The 22,076-nt window shown below is 41.5% G+C and overlaps 1 pseudogene across 1 annotated transcript in view; it reads left to right on the forward strand.

Moving 5' to 3' along the window:
- Nucleotides 1–14,006: 14,006 nt before the first annotated feature.
- Nucleotides 14,007–22,076, forward strand: part of LOC145500773 (gamma-aminobutyric acid type B receptor subunit 2-like) — a 64,105-nt pseudogene continuing 56,035 nt past the window's right edge. The window contains exons 1-2 of the transcript XR_014051142.1: nt 14,007–14,033; nt 21,365–21,541. The product of XR_014051142.1 is annotated as a gamma-aminobutyric acid type B receptor subunit 2-like (transcript). The remainder of the gene's footprint in view (nt 14,034–21,364; nt 21,542–22,076) is intronic.

The following is a 22,076-nucleotide window of genomic DNA, read 5'->3' on the forward strand; positions in this document are numbered from 1 at the left end:
AGGTAAAGGTAAGGTAAAGGTAAAATCTTTATTTAGACACTGTATTTCCTTCAGGACTTAACAATATTGAATTAAATTAGTCTAACCACCTAACTAATAAATCACTAATAACTACGATAAGAGAAATGATAAAAAACCTGCCTGGGAAGCCGTGTATAAAAGCAAAATAAAACTTATATAAGACGACCATCAAAATCATAATTCTTCAACTTAGATTCAAATTCATCAAGAGACGGTGACTGACGAATATCCAAGCGTAAATTCCACAATACAGCTCCGCTGTAGGACAGACTTCTATTAAAATAATTAGTGCGGGGCTGTGGAATGGCAGGCCAACAGTCACTATCTCTTAAGTTATAGGTTAAGGTATCGGAACGAAGACAAAGTGCGTACTAAGATAGTCCGGAACCATATTATTTACAATCTTATACATCATTATTGATTTATCAACAAGGCGTTGACGGTCCAGTTTAACCCAGTTTACCATTCGCAACAATTCATCAGTACTACGATCGTAATTTCAAAAAGTTATGACACGTGCAGCACGATTTTATAATTTTTGTAGCTTTTGAGAAAGACTCTTAGAACAGGATCCCCACACCGAGCTGCAGTAATTGAGATGCGATTGGACTAATGAATTGTAGATGGAAAGTAGAGTCTTATATGGGACCGAATACCTAATACGTTTAATGGCCCTAATACCAGAAGCAATCTTTTTAGAAAGCTCGTTGATATGACACTCCCAAGTAAGATTTTCATCAATGTGTACACCTAAGGATTTTACAGTCGAGACTTGCTTTATCGGAAACTGGTTAATTGTGGCAGTGGGATTCGCTGTAGAATTTAATAACCTTTGCTTAGAACCAATCAGTAGGAATTCTGTCTTTGTCATATTTAAAGTTAGTTTGTTGGCTGCAAGCCACACACGAGTTCTCTCCAAATCAAGATTAATACAATTATTCATTTCATCAACATCACTACCAGCAAAAGTAATACTAGTATCATCGGCGTACATCCTTGGTTGGGAATGCTAGAGACAATTAGGCAGATCATTTACATATAATAGAAATAGAAGGGGCCCAAGAATCGTTCCCTGTGGAACACCACAGCGAAGGAACATCTTAGACGATTTCTTCCCTTTACTTAACACGTTTGGGTTCGGTCCTTTAAATAAGAGTACAACCATTGATTTGTGGAACTCTGAATACCATAAGCTTGTAATTTCGAAAGAAGAATAGTATGGTTCACAGTATCGAAGGCCCTCTTAAGATCTAAAAATACAACGGCATTAATGAAACCACGATCGCTGTTTAAAGACCAGTTATCAGTCGCTTTAATCAAAGCGGTGGCCTCATGGTTAGTGCGCTCGTCTCCGGATCGCGCGGTCCGGGTTCTAGCCCTGGCCGGGGACATTGTGTTGTGTTCTTGGGCACTGAGACAGTTTACTCTCACAGTGCCTCTCTCCACCCAGGTGTATAAATGGGTACCGGCGAACTTAATGTTGGAGGAAACCCTGCGATGGACTAGCATCCCATCCAGGGGGAGTTGAAATACTCCTAGTCGCTTCATGCTACAGAAACCGGGATAAGCTCCGGCCTGATGGGCCACTTGGCTCGTATGCAGCCTTTATCTACCTTTACCTTAATCAAAGCAGTAACTGTAGAATGAAGCGAGCGGAAACCAGATTGGTCTCTACTGAGAAGATCGTTGTCGTTTAGAAATGATACAACTGATCATGAATAATCCGCTCGAAAACCTTGGCCACAACCGGGATAATCGATATCGGTCGATAATTAGAAGGATCACTCCTACTTCCAACTGTCTTAAAAAGAAGCGTGAATCTTGCACTCCTCCATTCGTCGGGAAAAATACCAGTGTCGATCGATTGATTGAATATCAGAGCGACTGACCCAGCGATTAAATCTGGACATTCCCTTAGCAGTCTGGCTTACACAGAATCAAGACCTGTCGCCTTTCTCTTGCATAATTTATTTAGGTGGGACAAAACGTGCAATTGAGTTACCAGTTACACGCTGGAAACTAAAACAACTGCTGGTTTGGTCAACAAAATCATCGAAGGAGGTGCCCACTTCTTCTATATCCCTGGACAGTTCGGGACCGATTTCTGCGAAAAATTTATTAAAAACCTTTGCGATCTCGGTTGAATTAGTTATTCTCCCTCCATTGAGCTCATAACAAACTCATTAATTGCAGCTTTACCCGATTTGCGAAGTGTCACCTCATTGATAGTTTCCCACGTCTCGCGGGAATTTCCATTGTAAGTTTCAAAGGTTTTATAACAGTAGGACTTTTTTACAGTCTTGATAGCATTGTACACTTCATTACGCAACTTCTTAAAATTAATCCAATCACTTGGATCGCCTGTCCGCAAAGCCTTGATTTTAAGACGATCTCTCCGATACAACAAATTCTTAAGCCCCGCAGGGGTAATCCATGGACTTTTAGAGGCACGAACGTGTTTAGTGCTTTCATTACCTTCATGTTCCATTTCATTTTGTTTTCATTATCCATTTCTCTACGACTGTACCTATTATTTATCATTCCTGAGTTTTAACAAATCGAAATATTACGGCAATATTTCATTGCGTTTTTAAGACAATGTTCAAAGTCCCATCAAAAAACAAAAAACGTAACAAGCTAGGTAAAGACAGGTTACTTTCGAGTGTCAAAAGAGGGTCTGGATGGGGGAGGGAGTGCAAATGTCAGTTGACAGTTAAAATTTTGTCTATTTGTCAGTTGTCAGTTGAAGTTTCGGCCATTTGTCAGTTGTCTGTTAAGTGGCTGTTAATAATTCACTGAAGACCTAAAACCCCTCCAACATCACTTTTTTAGACGAACGGAATTAAAATTCCATTCGTCTTAAAATTCCGAAAATTTCGAAACGGTGACAAAGGGTACGGAAATTTCTAGGGAAATTTCCAGAAAATCCGGAAATTGTCGAACTTTTGAAAAGCGGACCATTCAACTGAAAATTCCGGGAATTTAAAATAGCAGCAGACCTGTCGATTATCATGTATTAAACAGATAGTTGGAGGATCAAATTGTAAATGATTAATATTAGCAGACTTAATAGAAAACTTAAAGTAAAAAATATTTCAATGAATTTCAAACGAATATCGAGGGCAAAAACCTTTGGTCTGGTGTTAGTTAATCTGTCTACAAATGCCAGTTGTTTGTTTAACTTTCGGGTATTTGTCGGTTGTTAGTTATTTTTTGCCATTTGTCAGTTTTCAGGCTCCCCTCAAAATCGTGCAGGCTCCTTTTTGGCAGATGTTGAGTATTCTAATAATTGGTGAATTTTAATTAAAAGTCTTTCTTTAGTTTATGTTTTGCTATTTGTTATTTGTCAGTTAACCCCGTCCAGGCCCTCTCAAAATCGTGCAGGTACCTTTGTGGCAGATGTTGAGTATTCTAATTCGTGAATTAAGTCTTCCTTTAGTTTATTAGCGACTGAGACAGCTTCAGTCAAACTATAACGAACGAAGACTAACTCAGTATCAACTTGCCCTCTGACATTGATTATAAGGTACAGTAGACTATTTCACATATATCTCAGATAACTCTTCCCTCTTCCCTTAGTATTTGTCCCGGCTTAGACGTCAACGCTTACTATGGGCTATCCCAGCGTCACTTGGCACTCACCTACATTTTTACTCCTTAACTCAGACAGACTTTCAAAGTCAGAAAATAATCTGAGCAAGATAACTGCAATTTTTAAAGTTCGCTGACGGAGAGGGACATTAGGCTTTGCGGTGTTGATCCTTTCTAATGCGATGATGCAAGGTGAACAAATTCCCAACTTGCGGTGTTGCGGTGATCTCAAACTCTTCGGTGTGCGATGTTTGTGTTTTTCACGCTACGGTGTTCGGTGAGATGAAATTATCTGCGGTGCTGCGGTTTCTTGTTTGACCTTTTTTAGACCAAAATTTAGCATGTGCTTATTTTGTGGAAAATTGTTGAGATATAAAAGCACTATGTCCTTATTTAGTAGCATCATGTTTAATCTTAGTTCTAGTTTTACACCTTAATTGTAGTCTTCAGTTTTTAGCTTTTATTACTTCTGTATTTTAGAAATTTAATGTATATTTTAGACTTTTATTCTTTATAGGGCACTTCTAGAAACAGCCTCTAGGTGATTGGAGGCTTCCCATTTATTATTTATTTATAAGAGGGAACGTTTAAATCATGGGGCTAAAAATATATGTTGCGGTGACGGTATATCGTGAACTTTTCTTGCGGTGATGCAGTGTTCGTTCATTTCTTTTTCTGTTTTTTTTTTTTTGTTTGTTTCTGTTTTTGTTTTTTGTTTTTTTGTTGTTTTTTTTTTGCGGTGTTCTGGTGTTCAGAGCATGAGTTTCGAGCATACAATTAATTAACAGTTAGATTATACGCTCGGAATTTCTATGAGGTGACAGTTGAATTCTAAGTAACTTTCTTTTAAATTAGCGATTTCCAATTGTTGCTATATAAATTAAGTAGTATTTAACTTCACGCTGACCAAAATTGCGCGCGGATTGACTTGTTGTTGGAAAACTCGCAGCTGTTTACCTGCGCTAACAGTTAATTTTCAAAATATTAAGGTTTTTTAATCTGAGTTGCATGACGATCAATGTCCTTTTGGGGGGTTGAATTATCCAGTGATATTTCTTAATCCTCAAAACATCGGAGAAACAAGAAAGCATTGCCACGACAATGTGAAGATGTCCAGCCACAGCGCGCTAATTAACAATTAGACTACGAACCCGAGTTTTCATTAAGTGAAACGAGACGTAGCCGAGTTGACTTTCGCTCATAGAAAACGATGGTGAGTGGTCTAATTGTTTTAGTAGACACTATAAAAGGTTAAGGACGTACGTTCGAAAATTTTCCACTCGACAGATTTTTTTAAAAATTTTTATGAGTTACTTGTGTCAGAAATGCAAAACTTGGGCGCCACCGACTTCGTTTCAGAGATAAAGCGCGTGGAAAACTACTCTGATTTTGAAAAATTTGCGCATGTAATTCAACGTGGTCCGCAGGGTTTATAATTAAAAATATCGAAGCTGACTCGACGGAGGCAAACGATCTTAGTCATATTTTGTAGAAGTGGGTCTGTTGCGTAAATAGTTCCTAACGTTGCCAACGTTACGTTTTCACAAAACTTAACCCTTCAAGAGGCATTTAAAACTACCGCGCGGGTACACGAAGAGCTGAAAAGAACGGGATTCGATGGTGCATTCTGCAAAAAATTCAGACTTCTAATCGATCGATTTTCTTTATTTTTTTCGCTAAACGTAGAAAATCGGTAGAGGAAATAATCCACCAAAAGAAAAATAGGGGTCAGCGAACGTCCACGATCGTTAAATTCGAGCAAAGCCATAGCAATGGCCATCTGCCCTATCATTATTCATTTTATTACTTAGCGCGCGCTCGATGCATGACCTTGCGTTTGAATTTGAGTGCGCAAGATGCGCATAAACAATTAGCGCGAACGTTCTTAAAGCACAAAACCTACAATTTTGAGTATTTTTGAGCCTAAGAAAAAGAATAGTTTCCAGTTTCGATCAAGAGCAGCGTGCGCTCGATCGTTAATGAATCATTAACATTCATTTTTTCTTTATTTTGAAAAACAAATAGATTCCATGTTGCCATGCGTCTGGTCATTAATAAAACAGTTTTCTGTTTTTTTTTTTTTTTTTTTTTTTTGAGACTTATAGAACTCGGTGCGATTTTTCAGGCTTAGAACTGTACTGTTTTGAACGGCTGGGCTATTTTTTTAAGGTAACTCTCCACTGTGTCTTCCATTGTGTTTAGTCATAAATGAAGGTTGCATTGTCCTGTTGCATAGCAACAAACTTGACCCACTTTTTACCATCAATTGCATCTATCTTAAAAATAGGTCCACAATGCGAACTTGTGTGGGATTTCAGTCAAATAAGAGTTGATGCGCTATGGATAAATTAGAGAAATTGTAGCTTTACAGTGAATATTTACACATTTTGTCGTTTTGTAGTGATGAACGTCGAGTAAAGGTACCGTAGAGTCCTAGTTATAAGATCCTAAGCTGCAGACGAGAAAACGGTTACATGAGAAACATGTTTGGACTTTAGTTTCCAGGAAATTCGCTCCCTTAGGGTACGGTTACACGGAGCTCTTTACCGTGGTAACTAGGGACTTTAAGATACGCTACGGTAAGGTGCTACTACGGCTACTTTGGCCGCGAGGGACTAGGCTGACAAAGGTGTTTTACCCGCCAAACTCAAATGATTTAATAGGGACTTTAAGATACGCTACGGCGAGGTGCTACTACGGCTACTTTGGCCGTGAGGGACTAGGCTGACAAAGGTGTTTTACCCGCCAAACTCAAATGATTTAATAGGGACTTTAAGATACGCTACGGTAAGGTGCTACTACGGCTACTTTGGCCGTGAGGGACTAGGCTGACAAAGGTGTTTTACCCGCCAAACTCAAATGATTTAATAGGGACTTTAAGATACGCTACGGTAAGGTGCTACTACGGCTACTTTGGCCGTGAGGGACTAGGCTGACAAAGGTGTTTTACCCGCCAAACTCAAATGATTTAATAGGGACTTTAAGATACGCTACGGTAAGGTGCTACTACGGCTACTTTGGCCGTGAGGGACTAGGCTGACAAAGGTGTTTTACCCGCCAAACTCAAATGATTTAATAGGGACTTTAAGATACGCTACGGTAAGGTGCTACTACGGCTACTTTGGCCGTGAGGGACTAGGCTGACAAAGGTGTTTTACCCGCCAAACTCAAATGATTTAATAGGGACTTTAAGATACGCTACGGCGAGGTACTACTACGGCTACTTTGGCCGTGAGGGACTAGGCTGACAACGGTGTTTTACCCGCCAAACTCAAATGATTAAGATTTTGCTGTACGGCAACGGTATGTGCAGTCTCTACGTGTCTTTACAAAAATGACTACTTTCAAGGAAACCAGAGATTATTCTACTTTCATACGAAATAGGCTTGATTAATGACAATGATTTCCTTCTCCTGTATCCGTCTTACATCTCCCAGAACTCAGATTTGCCTTTTCGAACTTGATAGAACCGCCTGTAATTCCAACCACAAAACAAAATATAAACTCTGATATAAAAAAAAGTTCGATTTCAAGACGGACAGGTTGTTCGCACAACGATTACGTGATAAGCCCGAAAATACAAAACTTTCGATTATAATAAGATACATTTTGCTACGTTCACTTGGACGACAGAGCGAACGACTTGCGAACAACTACATCAGTTCGCTAAGTAATGTCAGACGAATACGCCAACAACTTTAGTTCAACCACCGCTGCAAAGACCAGGGTATCTTCCGGCCGGACTTAAACTTAAGTCTCCGTTGAACACACAAGAGGCCATCCAGATCGTCAAATCCACCTGTAGACATCTGGTCAAAGCGCGGATAAACGACTGTCACAGAAGACTCAACTACTACAACAATAAACTACAACAACAACTTGACAAACTTAAACAACTGTTACCGACTAACTTACTTGACACTGTTATGACAATCGCCGATAGGCGAGCCGACAAAACCACAGACCGCGTTCGTACTGAACAAGAACGAAAACTGACGACACTTCAACGCAATAAAGACAGAAAACGACCGAAAACTGACGATAACTGGGTAAGGAATATTTCTTCCCGTCCCTTAGACAAAACCGAGACTCACGTACTGTCCTACGGACTAAAACACTCAGTGACGCCTAAACGGATACCGACCGAGTCTATTGTATCTAGTGTTGAGGCGGTTCTGTCTCGTCAACGAGACTTATCAGAATCTGCCAAGGATAACATCAGAAGCAGAATTGCTTCCACAGTACAATCAGCCTCTATACCTGACAATAACTTGACAAAAGACGAACAACAAGCACTGAAACGACTGAAAAACGACAACAACATTGTCATACTACCAGCCGACAGAGGACGTGTCACTGTTGTTATGGACGAGACTGACTACTTTGACAAATTGGACGCACTTGTTAACGACAAACAAACTTACGAAGAACTTAAACGCGACCTGACGCCAGCACTTCAACGTAAACTTAACAGCAAAATACTTACGCTCAAAAAGACTGACGCTATTGACACTCAACGCTACTATCGACTGAGGTGCTCAGTACCTCAACCACCGAAACTTTACGGACTACCGAAACTGCACAAGCCTGGTATACTGATGCGACCTATACTGTCATTCTGTGGGTCCCCTACGTATCAACTGTCTAAGTACTTGACGACCATACTGCAACCCTTTACTGACAAATCAAGACGCAAACTACAATCTACGCAGAACTTTATTGACGCTATTAAGACAGTACAGATACCCGACGACTACAAACTTGTGTCTTTTGATGTGAAATCACTGTTCACCAGTATTCCACTTCAATTGGCATTACAGTGTACCGAGACCGCTATACAACAATCTACTGCTAAACTACCGTTTCCAACAGAAGACATCATGGACTTACTGAACCTTTGCCTTACATCGACTTACTTTCAGTACAACGGTAAACACTACAAACAGTTGCATGGAACAGCCATGGGGTCGCCTGTTTCTGTCGTTGTCGCAGAAATTGTGATGCAACACGTGGAGGAACGCGCCCTTGCAACTTGTCGACAAACGATACCGCTTTGGTTACGCTACGTTGACGACACCTTTACCGCCGTTCACAAAGACGAAATTGACGATTTTCACGACCACCTAAACGAACAGAACGCCAACATCCAGTTTACTAAAGAGATCGAAGAAAATGGAAAACTTCCTTTTCTAGACTGTTTGGTAAGCCGCGACAAGAACGAACTACGAACGACAGTGTACAGAAAACCGACGCATACCGACAGATTACTTGACGAATCATCCTACAACCCGACTTCACACAAAGCCACGACTATACAGACTTTGACGAGACGAGCGCAACTAGTTTGTGACACACCGGACAGCTTACGTGACGAAAACAGATACCTTGAACGTGTTTTTCACAAAAACAACTACAACGCTGACTTTATTAGACGAAACATTTACCGACCTACTGAAGCTGACGCTACGAACAGGAACCCTACACCTGTTACTACAGTGACCATACCTTACATTAAGGGCACTTCTGAGACCATCTCACGGATCCTGCAGCCCTACAACATCCGTGTAACCCACAAACCTACAACTACGTTACGACACCTACTGACTAACGTGAAAGACAGAGACAAGCCTAACAACAGACAGGGAGCAGTTTACAAGATCAAATGCTCCGACTGCCAGGCTTCCTACATTGGTGAGACTGGCAGAACCTTAAGACGACACTGACGGAACATAAACGAGCCACGAGAAATGGTGATGCCAACAAGCACATTGCTGTACATCATCAACTGACAAACCACAACATTGACTGGGACTCTACTCAGTGCCTAACCTACAGTACAAACTATTTTCAACGACTGACTCTGGAAAGCTGGTACACTAACCTAGAACAAACGCCTCTTAACAGATGTCAACAACTACCGGCGCCTTACAAACGACTTATCCATGACGGAAACGAAACCGACAAACGGACTTCTAACAGACCGACTTAACAATATACGGACGAAAAGCCGACCTATTTGACTAACAATAGACGGATCGAAACCCACCAATGACTGATGACAAACTTTACACAAGTCTTTCAGTCAATACCATCATGGCTATACTGACCAATCACGTTCAACGGACAAGACTTATAACATCATCGACAGACAAACACTATTCACTTGACTCTGAAGATGACTTCCGTTCAGGTTGTCGAAACGTCAGTCACCAACAACAGTTCTTTTCAGAACTACACTCACCCGAACGATCACACTATACGAACTAGTAATAAACAATTATAGCTCAGATTAGAACATACGAAGCTTTCTTATCTACGACTGTTCGGCCCGATACTAATATGACTGAATTGATCATCTTGCGGTAGGTGTTGAAATCGTTCAAATTTTCTGTACAAATGACAAAGAAACAATGATCTTAGAACTGATTTTTATGATTGAGAACATTATCTTCAAACTAGGCTGTTCAAACACTGAAAAAAGGGTTAAAATGAGAAGTAAACAGCAGGCTTATACTCACGTAGTGAAGAGTACGTGAAACCAGGCACTTTCCCGTAGTAGAAAGTAAGGCTACGGCGGGAAAGCCGTACTGGTACGCGCGTCATGACGTCACCGGAAGTGATCTTTACTATCTGCCGCCGTACTACAGGCTAGCCGTACCATATCTTAAAGTCCCTAATGACCCTTTTACCACGGGAAACTGCATTTAGTGAGTATGACCAATATTTCCGGAGGTAAATTTCCCGTGGTTAATACCCATGGATACATCAAAAAGATCACATGCAGCGCCTTTGACATTTAATGTAGTAAGTTGCATCGGTGTTTTGATGTCCAAGGTATTACGAGCAAATCACGTTTCTCTGTTTGTCGTTAAACCATTGACTCCTGGAGCTTTTTGCCAAAAACGCATTTTTTGGACATTTTGGAGATTTTCAGGCTGGATATGGGGCAAATTAGCTCCAATCTACTCAAAAAGGCATTTGCAACATGGCAGCATGTCTTTCTTTCCACGAGCATCGCGTTTTACGACATTTGCGCTCAGGCATGCGCAGAAATCAAGTTCAAAATCGAGTTTTGGGGCGAGAAAGTGACCTACGGCTTTTCGATTTTTTTTTTTGTTTTCACCTTTCCTTTTTCTCCTTTTGTTTTCTTTTTGCTGCAGTGATTGACCTTCTACTTAGCTTGCTTCCCGTTTAAAACATTCTGAGAAAGCATCATCGAGACAGGTAATTTTTGCCATGGAGTAGCCACGTGTAGGGGCAGGAAATTTTGCTCTGAGTTTTCCACTCAACTTTTTGAGCATTTTTGTGCATATCTAAGCCTCCATTGGGCCGATCACTCTGATCTGGGTATCATTATAAAGACCTTTTCCTCCTGCAGAAGTTGAGCATAGATGATGCCAATTTTGGTCAAGGGTGATGACGTCAGAGGTGGAAGAAAGGCCAAGACTCGTCACGGCCGGTTATGGCCGGCACAGAAGTCAATCGGTTAATATGTAACCGAGGAAAAATGATTTTCCTCAGTGTGCCATTTTTGTTACCTTCGCAAAATCCCTTGTAACCGTTGTTTCACAACGTATGCTAAAACCCAGCGAAAAAAACAAACAAACAAACAAAAACAAAAGTTAGCAGGCATATATATATAGCCACAAGTTGTTAGGGCGGGGGGGGGGGGGCAATGAAAGAGTCATTAAAATAAACACATTTTGCAGGTTGGGCTAGTTTTTTGCAGCAGGGGCGAAAACAAATGACATCATCGAAAAGCAAGTGCACACGAGAAGGTTATGTTTTTGGTTGTGATTCTGGACCGTGCAATCAACAATAACGTGGCCTGTTTCGTCGGGATGCCAGATGACCTGTTACATAACTGGGACAATTAATGTTCACGAACAGAACTTTTGAATCGCGTTGGCTTGGGGTTGTTTACTGTGGGAACAGCTTTATTTCATGTGCTACATTTGTCCTGGGATGTTTTGATTAGTTCCAGTGGAGACAAATAATTCAGTTAGCCTCAGCTCTTACGCAGAGTAGTTTTTTTCCTGCTGTTTTTTAGATTGTTAGCAGCCGCGATCGATCACAACATCAACACCACAATTTTCGTTTACGTTCCAGTTCAGCGGTTTAAACGGATCACGAAAGTGATGTTTTCCTTTTTCCTTTACCAAAAAAGGTTTATACTTCTTGAAAACCCGTGTCATGCTGCGAGCCGACAGCGTAGTATATTTTTATTTGTTTTTATTTATCCGTACGGTGCGTGACGCCGGAAACGGACGAAAAACGGTGTGTAAAAGAAGGAAAAATGGGAGAAGAAAAACACAATTGCAATGATTCGGCTTCGCTCAGACGAGCTGGAAAAATTTTGGCAAGGACTGTGGGGATTCCATCCGGATCCTGGATTTGTCTCAAGCACAGCAACGAGATGAATCGAAACGACAAACTATGTTCATGTCCATCGTCATGGGGGCATAGCTGGCCAAAATACCCATCCCAAACCGCCTGTACCTCTTCTTTGACCAGGTGGGAAAATCTTTTCTGCACTACAAACCTGGGAAAAACTGGTGCACTGAATGCAAAGTCGAGGCGGACAAAAAAATTCAAGGAGCACGGAAAATACACACCGCGGAAAAGAAAGACCTGCAACAAGCAGAAGTTACAACAATTTTTAAATCTTATTTCTGTAAGCTCTCGTTGTACAGACTAAAACATAAACAAATATATCAATAACGAGGAAAATGTAATTTATATGATGCCGATGACCCACGAAAAGAACAATGTCATGAAAATATTTTGGCCGCCTTTTAGTTGCTCCATTGCTCGCACATGCGCAGATGTATGACCGCTGTGTTCCCCTCAGTAGGGTCCGCCGAAAAAAACGTCATTCTTATCGCGGACCAAAAGGATCACGGCGTCTGGGAACAAAAAAAGTCCCTTCCTAAAATCAACGTAAACATAATTTTGAAGATCAGAATGTGCTTGGCAAAATCAGACACTCGCCACTGTCACTACAATAAATGTATATGAGACAACGTATTTTTGCGATCGCCGAAAGAAGAAAATTCTAATCTTAGTCTATCTGGCTTATTTTCTCAGTTACAAAAATTCAACAGCTTTCCTTTTTATTTCTTTTTTATTGTAGTTCCACATCAGTTTTTGATCTGGAAGTCGCTTCACTAACTCTTCCGTAGGTGCGATGAATAGTACAGCGGTTATTTCCGCTCTTGTCATCGTCGTGGTGATTGGATTATTAAAGTGTAACGCCAACAAGACGAAGTTCATTGTTGCCGTGCTGGAGAGAAGGGAGGCTAGAGACAAAGCGGCATCTGTCGGGATAAACCTCGCAATAGAAGCCGCCAAAAACTCTTCGGATTTGAAAGCTTTCTTCGACAAATATGAGATAGTCATAGGTGGCCCTTATCCCACAAAGGTACGTTTTGTAGAAGAAAACGTTTAATATCTATAGGCTGTTGACCACCCCTAAGGTCAATATGGCTCAGTTGGATATTTGCCAAGTTCTTTTATTGCGTGTTTATATGGAACAAGACGTAGGCTTTGAAGCGAGAAAGTTATGCCCTCCAGAAACCTTCGCTATTAATCACTACAAAAGGAAGCTGCCGACATGCAACTATGAGAGATAGAAAGAAAGGTAAAATATTAGGAAGAATGGAAAATTCCAAAGATTTTATGGCAGCTTGAAAACTTGCAAAATTACAAGGATTTGTATGGAAAACCACTGCAGCCTCCTTCTAAGCTTTAACGTCCGTAAAAAGTTCCTCTTAAAGGATATAAACCTGAAATTGAAAATTTATCATATAAGCTTATTTGTGAATGTGTTTAGCATTTCTAAGCGATGGATTACCATTGACTAGATCAGTGTGTTCTTGCAAAACAAGTCACGTGACCAACTGTTACAAGTGGCCTACAGGCTTCCCTTCAAAACTAACATAACTTGTAAAACAAGGTAGAAGGGTTTTGTAAGTCGTCCAAAAACTTCATCTATAACTTGCAACAAACGTTTATTCGATAAATTGACAAGCTCATTTACTGACAAATGGGGAAAAAACTACTGTATTTTCACCAGTATGGCAGTTCAGTTTTCACGGAATGGAACGTGATTAACATCTTTGAAACTCTAAATGTCAAGGTAATTCCTATGTGCGTTTAAAATATGTCAAACGTGTTTTAACAATAAAAAAACTACATTTATGAAAGACAATGGCACCCAAAGACAACACAATAAGTTGAGTTTATTATTAAAATCTGTTCCTCAACAGGGGGTCCCAAGCAACGCTATTTTTTATTCTACCTATGCGTTGAAAGATAATGCACAGTACAATGGATCACGCCCGTTGATTCTGCTCGGTCCTAACACACCCGATGAAGCCTCCTCGGTATTGAATGTGGTACGATTTTACGGTAAACTTATGGTAAGAAATGAAATAACCAAGATTATAGTAACGGAGTAGTGATCTTTATCTATAGAGCATAGATATTAGTCCCAAAACCTTTTCTCCATTCCGAAGGTGTTTCAGCGTTTCAAGTTCCAGCTTGAGCCACGCACATCCGAGTTGACCGAGTATCAAAATAATAATAATAATAATAATATTTAGTGAGGGAATCCAACTCACCAAAGGCGGTTTTCAGTGGAGCCCTCCTAAATAAAAATCACCTAAAAATGACATAAATAAGAGTTACCTAATAACTAATATCTTGATAATATCTTACCAAAAAAGATATTAATAAGACACTAATATCTTCAAATCCAAATCTTTATATCCAAAGAAGATACTAATATCGTATCAAAAAAGAGCCCAGGTTCTAGTATGGTCGTGACGTCCCTTCAAGAATGACATTTTTAAAGCAAAATGAATTTTCTGCTGAATCTACATGTTAAACGCGTACCCTGGAACCATCTAAGACCTTTGCAGACAACAGTAACTCTCCATTTAATCAGTTAACCTACAATCAGGCTTTTTGTCAGGCGAACGGGCTAAGGGCAAACAAAAACGCTAGATGCATTCATCGACATTTACTTCACGAGTCGTCTGCCGCCCCTTGGCTGCTTACCTGTCATACGATAAATGTGAGCCAATCAGATTTTACCGGCAATTCATGCTTTTCCTTTGGGCGCTTCCGCTCATCGGGATTAATTGGCAACCGTCACCGCTCAACACGCCCCCTATTCAATGGCGTTACTTAACTTTCAGCGTATGTCGTATTGTATTTCAGTTTCTATTACTCTCGTAGTGGTCACATCGTTTTTCTACCTCGTGCAGTTTTTCTCGCACCCATCCTCTCCTGTTTTCTGTATTTCTCAGCGATAGGGTCGGTAGCGGAGAGGTTTATTTCTCAGTTTGTAGATTCTATGATTTATCTTGTGTCTTCGGATGTGGAAATAACTTCTCTCTTGGCCAAAAGCAAACTGTGTTGATTATGTCTTGTTGGCGGGGACAATTCGTCCGGTTGCTAGAGTGAAAGCTACAAAACGCGAGTGGTATATGGCGCTTATATGGGCCGTAACCAATCAGGCGCCGAGAAACACAATAAGCTATTGTTTGGAGAACAATGGATTCTATTGTTCTCTAAATCCAATATGGCGTCGGTTAGTTTTCAGCCAATCAGGAGACGACTTGAAAATTGAAGATGGCGGTGACCCTGAAAGTGCGGCCATGTTGGAAAACAGTCCACCAGCCTCAACGGAGGACCTGGGATCGGTCTCACGGATTTCCATGGCGACACAATCGTTAAAAAATCGATAAAATACTAACAGTATATTTTCACGGATTTCCATGGCTACACAATCATTACAAAATCGATAAAATACTTGCAGTGTCCCGCCCTAAAACGTACAGCTGCAGAAGTCCTTGCTGCTGTCCGCCATGATGAAGACTGAGAGAAATAGGTCCGAGTTCCACCTATGTAGGGTACAGCCAAGCACGATGGGACTGTAACGAGAAGTGGATAGACAACAGTGTCCGCAAAACAATTTATTTAATGCACTAAGCAGCAACGACGAAAACTACAACATGGCCGACCACGTGAGCCCAATGTTACGTGATCCGCGAGGCGGGAACTGGACTTGTACTTCGTGTACGCATACTCGTTACATCTCCCTTCCTAAGTCTAATAGTTCAGTAAATGCAGACAGAACGTTGATACTAATAAAAGAAAACAATAACATCATGTTCAAATCTGCCTTAGAAAACCTTGTGCATTAAACACTGTAACCAACTGAAATGCTCTGCACAAGTACATAATAAAGCCAAAGTAAAAAAGCACAAGGTAAAGTCAGTGTCTTATTTCAGCACTCGTAATCTTTTAGCCACACTGGCGGGCGGCGATCACGCACTGGACGACCTTCAGTGTGTGGCCCAGAAACTAATGGAGATGATGGTATTATTGGCTGTGGTAGCTCAGCTGGGCTTGACTCAACCAGTTCAGTAGGATCCGTCAGCTCGAGGTTTGTCTCCACTGACTCTGGTAACTCCTCGGGTGTTGCTCTGAGCCATTTGTGGTTCCGACGATAATGCTTTCCATTCACCTCAACCAAGTAGGAACGGGCCCCCTCCTCTCCAATGACGCGCCCCAGTGACCATTCCTTCTCGCGTGGTAATCGCATTCTAATGGCATCACCGTCGTGCAATTTTGGCAGTTCATGCGAGTGGCGATCATAGTAGTGTTTCTGTTTCAGCTTCCTGATCTTGATCTTTTCGGGGACATCAGTTATCACCTCTGGAGTTAACAATTTCTTGGCTACTGGGAGACGGGTGCGTGTTCGCCTACCATATAGTAACTGAAGCATTCATACCCTCAGTTGGTGTGTTGCGCCACTCAAGTAACGCCAGCAGAGGATCACGCTTATCAGCTCGGGCTTTGGTCAGCAATGATTTCCAGGTCTTAACTGCATTTTCAACACGACCATTACTTTGTGCGTGATAAGCGCTTGATGTGACGTGGTGAAAGTCCCATTCCTCACTGAAGGTCTTGAAGTCTTCGCTGTTGAAGGGAGGCCCATTGTCACTGATGACGGTCACAGGAATACCATGCCTGGAAAACCACGCCTTTAGAACGGTGATCTCACGGGTGCTGGTGGTGCTACTCATATCTTGCACCTCAAAATAACCAGAGTAGTAATCAACGGCTATCAAAAATGACTGCCCGTCCAGCACAAATAGATCAACTCCAACTTTCTCCCAAGGCAAATTAGGCACATCATGAGGCTTTAATGGCTCTTTGCATTGTTGGGGCTGATAACGGTTACAGATTCCACAGCTTGACAGGTGATCTTTGAGCTGGGCTGTGATCCCAGGCTAGTAAACAGTGTCGCGGGCACGACGCAATGTTCCTTCTATTCCAATATGTGATTCATGCAGGCTCTTTACAACGCCGGGACGCTCTTTAAATGGTATCACAAGGCGATGACCCTTGTATACCATTCCATCTTCTGTGGTCAGCTCATCACGGCTGTTCCAATACAGCTCAATTACTTGCCTCCAACGCCTGTCATATTTGTGAGCTTCTGCTAGGGTCTCTGGCCAACCTTCATGGATAACATCAGATAGAATCTCTAATTCTTCGTCCTTGGCAGTCTCCTCACGCAGCTTTTCCAGACGTGTAGGGGAGAAACTTAGATCTTCATCATGTTTAATCTGTTCTAACTCAAAAGAAAACAGTTGTTCTCTGCTAGAACGGACGTCACAGTCCTGGGTCTGACACTCATTTTCCAAGTATGCACGACTTAATGTGTCAGCCAAGAACATGGTCTCTCCTTTCTTGTATTCCACTTGGATGTCATATTTCTTCCTAAATATCGTTTCCAGCGGCTTGTGGTCTGACTGCACAATTACATTGCTCCTTCCAAAGATGTACTGATCAAAGTTTTCACACGCATAAACTATGGCGAGTAGCTCTTTTTCAATCTGAGCATAGTTTTGTTCAGTTTGAATCATCACACGAGAGCTGTAAGCCACTGGGCGCTCCTCTTGTAACAGAGCTGCGCCAAGTCCGCTTTGGGAAGCGTCGCATTGAATGACCACTGGCTTATTCATGTCATAGTAGGCAAGTACAGGTGCAGATACAATCATTTCCTTGACACGGGCCACAGAATCTGCATGACTTTTCAGCCAACACCACTCAGCATCCTTTTCAGTGAGTCTTCTCAGGACCTCTGTTTCTTCGGATAGACGTGGGAGGAACTTTGCCAAGTAGTTCACCATGCCAAGAAACCTACGTAAGGACTGAACATCACTGGGGTTTGGTATTCCCACAATGGCCTCTACCTTGAGTGGATCTGATTTCAGTCCCTCGGGGGTTAGAACGTGTCCGATGAAATGAACTTCTTGCTATTTCAGTCGAGCTTTCTTCTTGTTCAACTTCAGGTTTCTCTCACGGCAGCGCTCCAGGAAGGCACACACATTCCGGTCATGATCTGCCTGCCACTCAGCAGGTGTGTTGCCAAATCCAACGATCACAAAATCATCTGCAATGACCTCTATTCCTTTAAGCCCCTCAATGTGCTCTCGCATTTTGCGCTGCCAAACTTCCGGTGCACTATTGATGCCAAATGGCATTCGCTTCCAACGGTAACGCCCGAACGGGGTATTAAATGTTGTTAAAGTGCTAGATTCATCATCAAGTTCTACTTGCCAGAAACCATTACTGGCATCAAAAACACTCAAGAGTTTCGCTCCATTCAGCCTAGTTGCAATTTCTTCAATTGTGGGCATCGGGAAGTGTTCACGCTTTATGACAAGATTCAGATCTCTGGGATCTAAACAGATTCGTAACTTGGTTTCCCCCTCAGCTTCAGTGGATGGCTTGCTCACTACTAGCATACTTGACACCCAGTTAGTAGGTTGGTCGACTTGTTCGATTATGTTGGCAGCTGCCATTTCTTCGAGTTTCCTCTGAACCTCGCTCAGTCATCGCAACAAGTAGACGCCGCGGAGGATGTACTACAGGTCTGATGGACTCGTCTGTTACGATGTGGTATTGTCCGTCCAACTTTCCAAGGCCTTCAAATACATCGTCATACTCTTCCAGCAATGGTTCTGTGTCTGTCTTCAGTACATTGACGCGTGGATCTCGGTCGCTGTCAAGAATCTTTATCAACTTCATTTCCAACATTGTCTGCTTGGACAGTGTAGGCTCATACCCATGGCCCCTGACTACATTGACTTCTATGTTGTGTGCGTTTCCTTTGCGGGAGACATACACTGTGGCTTTGCCCTCGATGGGTTGCTCATCTCCATTAGCTAAAACCATGACTGACTTTCCGCGTGCATTGAGGAATTTCAAGTGTAAATCGCCTGTCGCCCTCTTGTAGACATCCAAGGGTAAAAGATTGCATTCAGCCCCAGTGTCCATCAAGAAAGTCACATCATGACCTGAAAGGGCCTTAGACTCCTTTGATACAGTGAGGGTCACCATCTCACGACCTCCGTTACCAACGCCTGCAGCGCTTAAATAGAATCGCTCTTGGACAGTAGACACCTTGCTTTTTGCTGGGCACTTGACAACAAAATGATTCTTCTTTTTACAATATGCACATATCTGACCAAAGGCAGGACAGCTGCGTCTTTCGTGGTTCCGACCACAGAATATGCAGTCCTTGATCCAACCACCGCTGACAGATGGGAGATTTTCTGACTGCTCTTTCTCTTTCTCTTTCTCTTTCACAGCACTCAATCCGGACTCAGCAGACATAACTTTCATTTGCACGGCCGTACTCTCGGCAGCAAGAGCGATATCTATAGCAACTTCTTCTCTTTGAGCACATTTTCACGTACCTTGGCAGTTTTGGTACCTGGCACCAGTCGATCCCGGAGAAGCTGATCGGGTGTGATTGACTCGAAATCACAATTTGCTGCAATTTGGCGAACCTCCGTCAAATATTGGTCAACAGTTTCAGATTCCCGCTGATCCCACGTAAAGAAAAGAAAACGTTCGTAAATAGTGTTTTCCCTGGGAATGCAATACTCTTCAAACTTGCTTACAACCGAAGCGATTTTCTTTGCCTCGTCTGGCGAGGCCCATGTAAAAGTACGAAACACCTTGTTCGCTTCTTTTCCAATTACTGCCAAAAGGGTCGCTACTTGGCGCGCTTCTTTCTCTTTATCTAGCTTCGTAGCCAACCTGTAATTATTCCAAGCAGAGACCCAAGTTCGCCAATTGGACGCTGTGGAACAATCGTTTAGCTCGAGTATGTCAGGAGGAGGTATTTGGAAATTCGCCATTGTTGTCAAACTTGAAATCGGACTTGTCGAAGGAAGCTGTTCGCTATCTTCACCACTGCGTTCGCTCATAAATTCGGCGACTTCTGCCACAAATCATTCAGTTTTCTTGTAGTGTGGATTCGCGAAACTTCTGACACCATGTAACGACAAGTGGATAGACAACAGCGTCCGCAAAACAACTTATTTAATGCACTAAGCAGCAACGACGAAAACTACAACATGGCCGACCACCTGAGCCCACTGTCACGTGATCCGCGAGGCGGGAACTGGACTTGTACTTCGTGTACGCATACTCGTTACAGGGACGATGACGTCATCGGGAACCAATCGGAGAAGACGGCGATGTCAGCATACATAATGAGATACTTACCGGCTTCCCAGTACCCCTCTCTTAAGGAGAGTATTAAACCTTGAGATCTCTGCGTGATGTCATAACGTTAGGGATTACCCCTTACATAAAACAAAATAAACAGAATTAATAATAAAAGATTTACCAATTTCTGAAAGTCTTCCATGTGATTGGTCGTTGATTTACTCCATCAATAATCGAAAGCGAGATGACAACGCTGTTTTCCGTGCTTTCTTTCTCATTTATAGAAGCCTTGAGGGTTCAGCCACGTTGTTCTCCAAATCCAAGATGGCGTCGGTTAGTTTTCCCCCAATCAGAAACTGATCAAAATTCTTGTTTTTCGGCCATTTCAATTTCAGGAGAAAAAGAAAACAAACAACGGTTACAAACATAACAAACGGGTTTCGCATGGTATATTAAACTTGAAGTTTCGTATGCTACAACATATATCTTCAAAAGTGACGCTTACAAAATATGACAAGATTTAAAAAGACTAAAACTAAAGCGAGGTATTGGTAACTAGCCAGACGACAATGAACAAAAGAAATTACATCCGGTGTGAAATAATAAAGAAAGAGTTTTTCCTACCGACGTTTTCATTTAGGGCGGGTTTTAAGTCCCGTATTAACAATGTTTCCTTGATTTTACACTGTAAATCACATTGACCACTTGCTACTGAGAATCTCAAAATGGTCCCATTTGATGTTGTGACTGGTAGAAGTTGAATGATCAGTAACAGGGGAGGCGTGACCAACTTGAGTGAGAACTTTGAAGTGCTCCGTCTTTCTGTCATGCAATCTTCTTTTGGTTTTACCCATGTAGAAAACATTACAATCCCAGCAACTGGCTTTTCAGACAATCTTCCATTTCTGCGAGCGGTTGAAACGATCTTTGTAAGGAAAGAAAGACTTAATTCTGCGAGCGTTCTGAAAAATAACCTACGGTTAACAATTAAAATTTTCACCAAAAGGGATTAGTTTTTAAAGTAATTAAAGTGTTAAAAGGCTGCACTAAAATACATCAAAAAAGAAGCAAAACAAGGATGGCTAGGAATGAGAAATCTAGCTTAAAATAGTCAGAGTTGTGTCTTGGATTAACCATATAGTTGCTAACAATCAACAAGCGTTAATTAATTAACTTTAATTACTAACCATCTTTTATTTCTTTTCAACAGGTCACATACCTAACAACCACTTCTGAAGTGAGCGAACTCGAAGATAGTTTCGGATTTACGTTTGCGCCAACAGCGTTCACATTCAATGCTGCAAACTTTCGAATGATGGACTACTTCAAGTGGAAGAGAGCCGCGATCGTGTATGATTTCCTGGATACAGGAGGACTTTATGTGAAGGTGGGGCCTAAAATACATTAAGCATCAGTTAATAAACCTAACAATAATAGTTCGTTTATTACGAATTATATAATTTCAAAGTATTAATAGGTGAAATAAATAAATAAATAAATAATTTGGTGGTAGACGTAGATTGATATATTATGATTTTTTCTTAAATAGTGATCATGACTCTTTTTAATCTTAAGCCTAATATTCTTTAGAGTTCCGCTTGTTCCGTTTCAGCACGGTCTTACCAAGCATTTTTGATATTCACTTCTTGAATGTCATTCATCGAGTGAATATAGTGTTTTCCATCGTTCACTTCGAATACTAGATTTCATTTACACGTAATACTCGACGCCATCCTCTCCCTTAACTCGCTACTCTTGTGCTAAAGCTTTGAAACTAACCTTCTGAGTTTGATTGTGTAGATTGCTGTAATTGGGTCAGTGTTAAATTAGCCCGCTGTGTCATTTTAAAGTATAATTACAGGATAATTACCTAATTAACTCGGTTCGATAGGTATACGGAGCAACAATGGCCGAGCGGGATG

This window comes from Orbicella franksi, chromosome 10, assembly GCF_964199315.1.
Source record: "Orbicella franksi chromosome 10, jaOrbFran1.1, whole genome shotgun sequence".
In the NCBI taxonomy this organism is placed as follows: domain Eukaryota; kingdom Metazoa; phylum Cnidaria; class Anthozoa; order Scleractinia; family Merulinidae; genus Orbicella; species Orbicella franksi.